Here is an 11,204-nt window from a genome sequence, read left to right on the forward strand (position 1 = left end):
GTACCACCAGTTCAGTATAGTTAGCAAAGTAATAAATTATCCAATCATAATACAATTGACTTTAAATCATCATTAAATTTTATGGTTATAAGTAAAATCCTTAACAATTCTAGTACTATTTTCTAACGATTTTTAACCAAAACTTTTTAACATTGTTCTTTGTAATTTTAAACTATTAATCAGTTAATTTAAATATAAAATAAAAGTAAAAACCGTGACAAAAAATAAATTTTTATTTAACTAGTTATGTATTCAAAAATAAAAAATTTTTTGCAATGTTTTATTATCCCAGTAGATAGAACTACGAGTAAGGTAGTACTCGCTCAAGTATTTACCCCGTATTGAACGGTGCACGGGGCGCATTAAGTCTGTAATAAAATTAGTCGTTCGCCGGTCGTCTTAAGAAGCCTGATTTGCGTAATCAAAGAGCGAGTAATCGTATTTGCCGTTCCCCCGGGATCTCAGAACCTCGGGATCACGGGATCTCGAGACAGCGACACTCGCCGCGACTTGCCTTTTATACTCTCTAAGTTCAAAGAAAGAACAAAGACACACTTCAATGAAGGGGTTTAAACTTTTGATAAAGTTAGAAATATTGAGTTATAATTATAAATTGGAAAACACTTTCGGATTTATACGTTTGACTTTACTGCTTACCTGATCGATGATTTAAAAAATTGAGACTTAGAGCAGCGCACCTTTGACTAAACTATCGCACAACTGTTTAGTCTCTGATTGCTATGAGCTTGTATGGAGCTGCACACACTACTCGATGTTTAGTTGTGCAACTAAACAGTTGAATGTAGCTGCGAAACAATCGACAATCGCACAACAGTTGTGCGCTCCTATTCTCCCCAATATTCAATACAAGATTTTCCTATTTTAAAAGTGCGTTTTGTCGATTAACAAACATTTAAGTGTGTATGTACCAAGAAAAATACATCAAATCGAAATGGGTTGACTAACTGAAAGTGATTTTTGTATGTTTAAAAATATTTAATAAACAACGAAAAACACGGCAAACGTTAAAAGAGAAAAAATGTGAAATAAAAAATAAACCAGAGAGAACTTTTGATTTCCCAGTCGATTAAAAACCGTCTGGCAATCAATAGCGGTGGCTCTCGAGGGCCGCGGTCGCATTCCGCGCGGATAATTTGGCGCGTTTCCGGTCCGCAGGCAAGATGGCGGCGGCAATTTCCGGTCGGCGCGCACTTTGCGGGGCCTTCTGCGTTTGACGCGCCCGCGGAGCCTCTTTGCCCACATAATTGGCCTCTTTCCCTTGATATTCATATCTCTCTGAGTGCTTCTATTGTTTGCTCGTTCAATGGACGTTTGGGTTTCTGGTATGACATTTTAACTGTACGACTCTGTGTTTTGATGTTTCGTTTCGTATATATATTAGGGGAAATCTGAATGTAGACCCGCTGGAACAGAAATTAAGGAGTAAACGGTATGTTATGAGGAGAAGAATAGCCCTTGAAAGGCGAACTTTACTTATGAAAATGCAGAGGAAAAGATGGATGTAACGGCTTGCAAGGCGACTTGATCACAAAGGGAGTGACGACTGACATGACGCAAGATGGGTTTCTACCTGGTGGACGAAAACGATAGACGAGTAGTCACCCCTAAGGGAGATCCGTAAAATGTAAGCTGAGCTGTTTAAGTTTTTTTGCTAGGCTGCATCGTATAAGAAGCTTGAAGTTATGGTGTTATTCGGGCGGCTGATGTCGCTACATAAATAAAAGCGAGGCAGAAAGGCGGCCACGCGAGATATCGTCTCCGAACAGACGCCGCGCTTCGCTGCTCCAGGGATGTCACCTTTTACATGACAGAAATAGCTTGCTTATTGTGCGGAAACAATTTATTATAAGAAGGGTAAATTAGCAGCGGATCGTCTAATATTAATTGACAGACACCCCTAGTCAACAGCGAACGTTGTTAGTCTTTAAGAAGCATGTCTTCTTTTGAAAGTAACTAATTTTGCGACTGTTTTCTTAAAATAGAAGATGACTAAAAAGATATTTACAAAAAAACTTAAAAGTGACAACCCTATTCGTATGTATGCGTTGTATTTAACGCTTTGTCGCGTATTAAATACTGTATTTATGAACAACGGGCAGTTGCTCATCGGTGAAATTGTATTAATTTTTATTCGTTGCCCAATATATTATTTATACTGCAAAGAAAATAATTGTCCAAATATATTTTCGTCTGACTGCTTAATGGTTGAATTTACTATTTGTTACGTTATAATTGAAATCACAAGTATTTTGTGGAACAAATAGAATTAACTCAAAACTGAAAAACAGAATATCGTTTGAGTTCAATTCCAAATAGCGTGAAATATTTGTTAAAAAAACGCAATTTGTAAGTCGCAAACCTAATATCTTTTTTATTTCTTATCTATCGCATGTTATACATATTTTAAGTTTTAAATACTTGAGTCATACTTGTTATTTCTTTAGTGGATTTGTGATTATATTTCATCAAGGAAATGATGAAATATCTTGTCACAAATCCACGAACAATTGTTAAACAGGCGATAAAAGTTCTTATCAATCGAGCTACCCCGAGGCGTTGCGCCAGCAAATGGGGTGTGAAATGCAAATGGTCGCAACCCCGAGGGATGCAATTGCCTCATAATGACGAGCGCTTAACCCCAATCCGAACGAAATTGGAACAGCAGAGACAATAGATTTTCTTTAACGCGTTCAAAGAAAAAGAATTGAGCGCTTGTGAAGCCAGCTGAGACTGATAGAACGTTAACTAGATGGTTCCTATGTAAACTGTCGTATGTTTCAAATGTAAATTTTGGAATAAAAATCTTTAAACATTATAACAAACAATTACAAGGCAACAAACATGAACTCGGAAGACGAAGGTCTGCATGAGCAAGGCATTGGGGAAGGTCTATATGCAGCAGTGGGCAGACAAAGGTACAATAGACAATGAAAACTTACGTTTGTTCTTTGGAACGTTATTATCTATAAAAATGTGTATTTATCAAATTTAATCAACACAGTTGGTTTGATTTTACCAGATAACTTGAAATTTACCCTAATATGTTAAACATGTCCCACTTTTTAAGTCTGTACTGAACAATAACGTTACATTCAGCTGTGAAAAACTGAGCCATTACAATCTATTGATATTGAATAGTAACAAGAAACGGTATCCAAATCCGATATCCGGATATATCCGGCGATATCCGACGCGATATAAAAATTTATACGCAACCAATCCTAAGGTCGTAAAACGGGCTTAGGTTGGATATAGCGGGTATAATTCACAGTTTGCGAACGGATAATATCGTATACGGCGCGGATGTGCCGGATATGCTGATTTACCGCGCACGGTTATCCGGCCAGTGTCGCGATTTACGCGATGATATTAATACAATTCTATCAATAGTCGAATGGCAACACTTTATGTCATAGACAAGATAAGAAGATAGAAGTGAACGCAATGCCGCGTTAGATGTGTCGGAGACCAAATTATAGTCCCCTATTCTTTTTCTTTTAAGTAAATAAGTCAAATTACAGTCGGCAAAGCGTAGTGAAATTGCGCATGTCTATGTGCAGAAGTTTTTGCTGATTCTACGAATTAAAGTGGCTTACTCGTGTGCCGCCTTATGATATAAAAGAGAAAAAGTAAAAAGTTAAAATACCACATTTCAAACCGATACAAGTTATTTTTAAACATTTCTCTAAAGTGTGAATTCAAATATAATTGTGTGAAATAGAAAAATAAAGCTCGCCATAGACATGAGGATCGCCTGCGTGGCACCCTGCGACGGGCGTCGTTGCCATGGTGACGTCACGTAGTACCCTCGCAATCGCAATAGGAACGCGCTATGCAACTATCGATATCGATGACGTTATGTTCGTTTGTACGTCTGATTCGAGTGATACTTTTAATTAAATTATGTATTCTTACATTTTCTCATATTTTATATATTGAAGCACATGTATCTATTACAAAGTAATTTTGTAACTATAGAATGTAAATAAATTTAAACTTTTGTACTAGGTATAATTTATTTTCACTAGCAGATGAAAAGTACAATTTTCCCATAATCAGATTATTTGTATAAAATAGTATTAACAAATTGATTTTTTATCACTTAAAACATAAAAGTTTAAAAAAAACACATTGAATAAAATCGACTATTTGTTAAAATAGTGAAATAGTTTTCTGTCGGCTTTATACTTCATAAGATTTCAAGACGCGTCCTCTCAGAGGCCAGATCGCAGTCGTGCAGGAATGTCACCCCCTACCTCTTGCCCACCCCCTCTACACCCCCGGGGTGAGTCTATTTGACCTCGATATTATTTGAAATATGTCGTAGACTATATCAAGATATAATCTTTGGTAATAAAGGCTTCGAACTGGATTATGTGTTAGTAATATCAATTAGTGGATCTAAGCGTAATAGAATATTAAAATTCGCACAATATACAAAATAAATATGCACAATAAAGTATGCGTAGTTTAATAAATGAAGATACAGACTTATCTTTAAGGGCGATGTGATACTGAAATTCGTATAGCAAAGAAATTTCAATTCCAACGGCACATCTTCCTTACACGTTACCATCTTTATGTAATAAGCAATACCTACTACACATTCGACATTTCGACAACAAATGATCGTTAACGCCATTAGCAGAGTGTAATAGTCACGTGCGGCGCTCGACATCGACATATCGATAACCGGCGCACGTCCTTAAAGTGAAGCGTTAAAGCCAGTGAAATTCCCGACATAGCGAGCCGCGTCGCCCCTCCAATATTTGTCGTGCAGCGACCGCATATTGAGAGCTGCCGGATTCTTTCCCGCATAGATAGGTATTGAATGGTGCGATCTTTAGAACAATGAGCCGCGGGGAATTTAATGGTCGATGGAAGTGGGTCGCTTCGACATCGAAATTATCGACGAACGTGAGCTTTTAAGGAACGAAATTTAAACGTAATAAAGTGGAAAATCTTGGTAGAACATTTATTATATTCTGCCATACGAATATACATTTAATTTAAGATCACAATTTGGTAAAAAAATGTAAGACAAGTTTTTCATATTTTGTATTCCTGTACGTTAAAATAACGACTGAGAAATTACGAAATAATTCATTTTTAATACAATCAACGAGATATACAGTGAACAAAATAATACTTAATTTAGAAAAGTGAAATGATCAAGAAGTATCGATACTCATTCTTGTCACATCCCTTGAATTACTCGAATACATGACGCGTGTACGAGGAACACGAAATTAGAATAATTTTGTCACGATACGATCCAATTCCTACTCCAGTAATTGGAATTGACATTCGCAATAGGAGCCAATTTATTGCAACTTTAAACATCACAAACTTAATATATTGTAGATTACAAACATACCTGTTTTAAGTAACGTCTCCAGGTTAAAGTAAACCGGTTCTTACCTGTAACAAAAAAATAAAGTTGTTTACAGTTAACTTTTGTATTCAACGTCTAATTTGAAATCATACAAATATAATTTAGAAATCTATTCGTTATTTAGTTTTTAAAAGTAAGTTAAGAAGTAAATTGTGATGGAAATAAATATGTCGAGATAAATTCCACTGTGAAATCCAAATTGGCATTTAAAAATACGCGTCGTATTTTAAATAAAAATAAAACTGTTTATTCGTGATCGCAGTCACGTACCCAAAAATAATGGAAAAATAAAAGTGCATTTCGTTTTAAAACGATTGATTGCAGTTAAATTGGCACTTTAATATAAACCAAAGTCGCTTACTGCTGTCTGTCCTTATGTATTAGATCTTTAGGACTACGTAACGAATTTTGATGCATGATGATTTTTAATAGTGATACCAAAGGTTTACGTGTAAAATACATGTATAATATAGCAAAGAGATGCCGATAATTAGATCTTTGCTGATGATTAGATTTGTATTAGATCCATGTGAAGCCGGGGCGGGTCGCTAGGTTTTACCAAATACAGGTAAAGATAAAATTGTGTACGTTGAATTTTATATGAAACTTACAATAAAAACATTTATTTCAGATAATATACTAATCATAATCTATTGAAATGTGTTTTTAAATGTTTTACGGTTTACTTAACTAAGTGGCCATTTGGCTAATAACCTCATAATACTAACTTTCTAAATATTCTATTACTTAATGGATAATCGTAAAATATTCTCAGAAACTCTAATTTCTAGTTAGTAACTTTAGGCATCCCTTTCTTGTAATTACGAAGAAAGAGGACGAAAGACCTTGAAAAACAATTGCCAATGTTTATTGCATAGATAACAACGGACCGGTGTATTCCGCAGTGAATTGACCCGTATGCAAATAGTAATAAGTGCTAAAATTGTGTATTAATTAAGGTATAGTTTGCATTTTGGGTAAACGAGTTTTTTCGGGTAGTTTTTAAGGGATTTGTTTCAGTGAGGCGGTGATTGTGAGAGCGGTTGCCGCCTCCTAACACCTCAAATTATTCATAATTTTAATACATTACTTGAATCTAGATATTATTATTAAATATAATCTTGATTTTACTGTATTGTGGCCATCATGAGTGATTTTTACTACAGTGACAGCTATTTTCAACTGGTAAGTCTTTACTGTATAAAAATATTTTTTTCTTTAATTAAATATTTTTCAATTGTCCGTGTGTTAACGAGTTTTGTATATATTTCTTAGTTATCTCCACATCGTTATTAGATTAACAGATTATAAGTTATTTTTAAGAAGTCAACAATTTGCAATTATTGTTTGCCCACTACAACTTTGCAATAAATTTTTTACCTGATTCTTATATTTAGAATTATAATTGCATAATTTACGGATTTTTCAAGAACTACACTTTTAAATAAATCTAATGGAATTAAAAAATGTCTGTTAATTGCAATATTATATAACTTTAACCAAATGTGCAGTGGTTGTTTTGTGTTCTCCCGTGATTCAACTGCAGACTAGTTATTTTATTATTTAAGTTATTAGTACATTTCTCTATTAATACTATATACTCGCAACGGTGTCCGCTCTGTTAAAAAGAAGTCAAAAATGCAGCCTATATTACTCCGTGGTAACAGCTTTTTAACTGTGCAAGAATTTTTGAAATCGGCCCAGTATTTTTTGAGTTATTTCAATAAAAAGTACAAATGTTTTCTCTTTATTATATTAGTATAGTTGAAAAAAATATTAAATTATATAATAGTCACATTTTTTATTAAATTTCGTAATCATTGTGTATTTTTCAGGAGCTAAATCTTCAGGAAACAAGACGTGAATTGATTGCATTGATAGAAGCCTGCGAACTGAAAGACAACGCCATCTGTGAAACAGATACGGAACGTAAAGCCGACGATGATCAGTGTGCACCAGGGGCTGATCTGTTGCCTAAACCAAAATGGGAAAATAAGCCACAACCTTCGTCAGAAGAATTCAAATATGACGTACAATCATGGCTTCAAATGAGTTCACTAAACAATCTTAACACTTCAAATGCTACACGGAACGTAAACTTTAAAAAGACACCGTCCAAAATGGCCGTCAAACCAAATACGGATTCGCCTGGAAAGGAGTTTTGTTTGAAATTCGCTGATTACAACTTCATTATGAAGACAAACAGTAATAGTAATATTAACATCGATGGTAAAATAACTGTCGACGCTTTCTTTAAAAGCTTCAAAGATGCCAAAACTACAGCAGCATCTCAGAGTCTACTCGATAGAATAACTCGATCTTCGAATACAAGCCGGGATTACGCATACTTCTAAAAAAACAATTAAATGTTTTTTTAGTATATAGAATTTATCTACAGTAGAAACCGCTTAATACAACATTGAACGACAAATCGGTCATTTATAAAACTATCCCGGCTAAACGTAACTTGTACAATACCGGTAATAAAAATTATCGGTTATTACAATTTTTTGCCGGTTACTTTAATGATGTTTGAATTGGTTTCTACTGTAAAACAATTGTCTAAAATGTGATAGGATACCTAAGATTAAGTTAAGTATAGTTATTTTTTACAACTCGATGTAAAAAGGTTTAACAACGATTTTAATGAGCTAGATATATTAAAAATAATTAATGCAATTGTATGAGAAATCATCAATAATAATAAAGTATGTAAAATCAATTATTAACTTTGTCTAACTGCAATGTTATTACGAAATAAATAAATAATAAGGAGCATGTTTAATTGATTTAGGATTATATTTAGTGAAATACAGAAATTATCTGTCCCAAAAGAATTTTAATGTTTCTCACATAAAAATAAAGTTAAAAATGTCTTTGACCTTAATTTCAATATAATAATTAAAGTATTTTTAAATGTCTTATTATAAGATCTTTTTATTATAAATACAAAATGACTGATGCAATATAAATAAAGGATTTATTAATATTGTGTGTTGTTATTATTTCATTCCCTACAATAAGATATATCGATTTTCTATGTTGCTACAAAAATAAATTAATTTCCCTTCCAATAGCAGTAAAAAACATCATCATAATTTAATTTGAAAGTAAAAAAATAATTTTAACGAACACGAACAATTTAAAATCCGAATTTAGACAATAATTTTTAGTTTCCAAAAATTGAGTACCTATGAAAGATGATATCTATTATTTAATTAAATAATGTTCTTAAATATAACATTAAAATCGTATATTTAGTAAAACGGAATGTCAGTTAAGTTTCATTTTCAAGAAATGTCAAATATTAGAGGGTAATTACATGTTTTTCAGGTGTTTTTAATAGTGCGGTCGGCTCACGCGATACCTTATGTCAATCATATTATTCATTATTATATTAATGACATAAATTAATAACGGTTCACCCTAACTGTTAACAAAATTATAATAAAGTGAAAATAAGGGCGCGTACAAAGGTAAGTAAAAACCTGTATTTACAAATTATTAACACAAACAATTAATATCATTGTGGTATTGATTTGGATAGTCTTTTCAGTCTTCTAACTGGTTGGAAAATAAAGAAATTCCATAAGTACGAAGCTTATAAAACAATAAAGTTTAAGTTGGCACGTCAACGCTTTTATCACTCCTCTGTCTTACGTGCCATCTCAAATCCAGTACTGTTTCCAGATGGACAACCAACCACTCAAGCAAGACAATGAGGAACACAGTCTTTTAGAGCCACCGTCTATCGCTTACAGCAGCGCCACCGTGCGGCGCGCCTTCGCTGTGTGGATGTACTGCGGACAGACCAACAAGTTCCAACACGTCTGTAATTACTACCATTACTTGGAAGCTTTGGTAAGTACGAACTGAGAGTGACTTAATCAGAATGATGTGAAGACTTTTGTTGTCATAAAACCACACTGAATAACAAGTCTGCGAAAAAGATTGACTATTAAGGACATTGAAATGTTCTAGAATAAACTAGATTTTATTTATAAAAACATCCGTATCTAGTATTCGATTGCAATTTGAATTTCATCTGTATCATATAATTCCAGGAAGAAACACTATCAGAGGAGAGTCGAGCTGCAAGCCGACAGCACGAACTAAATCTATTCACCAGCAGACCTCCCTTATCATCGTATTTAATCAATAACTTTCCAACTCTATACCCAGCTGCCATACAAAAAATAGCGAAAACAAATCCAGAAAAAAACAAACAAAACACTATCAAAAAACAAAACACAACACAGCAAATAGAAAACACTGGAACTTCTAAAGCTGAAATACTCGAAACGAGTGTAATGATTAGAGAGTATTGTAAACGCAATATGAAGTCTTTAAAAGTATTCCTTAAAGAATTCAAAGAATATACAACAAGATGCGGTCTTAACAATACTGTGGGTAATATAGCTTTTTATATAAAGAGAAAAATTATAACATCAGAAATACAACTGGAAGCGAATTATGCGAACACTTTAGAATTAATGACAAGGAATTACGAAGGTGTAGAGGATGTTGACAAGATATCTAAAAAAAGTGAATTATTGAATGAAACTGAAGAATTCAACTCTTTAATTCTAAAGAAAACTAATTCGCTTGCTAATGAAATTCATAAAAAAACTAATGAAACCAAGGAAAAAACTATCAAAACATTTGACTCCGAAATCAATGAAGTTAAAATTGAAAAAATGTATCAGAATAAATATGATAACAAAGAGAATATGAATTCAAAGGGTACTTATAATTTTTTAGATAAATTTTGTTATTACGATAGAAAAGTAATACTAAGAACTAAACATTTTTCAGATTCCAATCTCATTATGAAAGAAGATTTTATGAAAGCGAGAAAAATATGACAAGACAACATACAAAGATCAAGACGTGACATTATATCTATGAATTATTTACATAATGTATGTGTGATGATATCATATTTTGACTTAATTTTATTATTGATAGAATTTTTGATTTAGTAAAAAATTACTAAACTGTTTCTAAAAATTATGTTAAATATAAAAATATTGTTAAACATGTAATTTAGTTAGATTTTAATTATGAAATTACATATTTCTTAGATTTGTATGTATTGAATTATTATTATATCGTAAAGTTTAAAAATGCAAACGTTATTTTCATAGTGTATTTGTGTTAAGGTTTGATATAATTAATAAAAATTAAATAAAAATATTCGAATACTTTTACATTATGAATAACGTTTGAAGTACAGGATTATTAGTTTTTTTTACTTAAATAAAATATGTATTTAAATTAGATTTTACGTATTTACTATACTAATATAATGATATTATGAAAATATTTAGCTATATTGAAATATTTTAAGGTTTTTTTTTTCAGATTATAACTTCTCTTTTGGAAGAGAACAATGTTTCTAATTAAATTTTATGATAAAATAATTTACATATACAAATAAATAATTATAAATAAAATTACATTTTTTTCTGCTTATCCTATAGGTAAATCCTACTTATGTTATAAAAACACGAAAGCTACAAATTAAGTTTTTTTTATTACAAAAGGACGAAGTCGCCGGCAAAAGCAAACGTCATCGTCCACTACGTCATAGTTTCCAAAGTCAAACACAAGGACAAAGTCATATTGCTATCTCACTTTCTCCACAGAGAATAAGAAGGATAGCAATATTTTATACAAGCAAACGATGACGAACGCCGACGCATACAATACATGCACTTGTTCAGTCTAGGCGTGAGTCGTTACGTCATTTTCGAGAAACGTAACGAAACTAGTGATTTGTTCGGCG

The 11,204-nt window shown here is 32.6% G+C and overlaps 1 protein-coding gene across 2 annotated transcripts in view; it reads right to left on the reverse strand.

Annotated features, from left to right (window-relative positions):
• The window catches only part of LOC106105996 (complexin), a 127,112-nt gene that overhangs the window by 44,872 nt on the left and 71,036 nt on the right, over positions 1–11,204 (reverse strand). The gene's annotated exons all lie outside the window — the stretch shown is intronic.

The sequence above is a fragment of the Papilio polytes genome, unplaced genomic scaffold (genome assembly GCF_000836215.1).
Source record: "Papilio polytes unplaced genomic scaffold, Ppol_1.0 DF822622.1, whole genome shotgun sequence".
Taxonomy (NCBI): Eukaryota; Metazoa; Arthropoda; class Insecta; order Lepidoptera; family Papilionidae; genus Papilio; species Papilio polytes.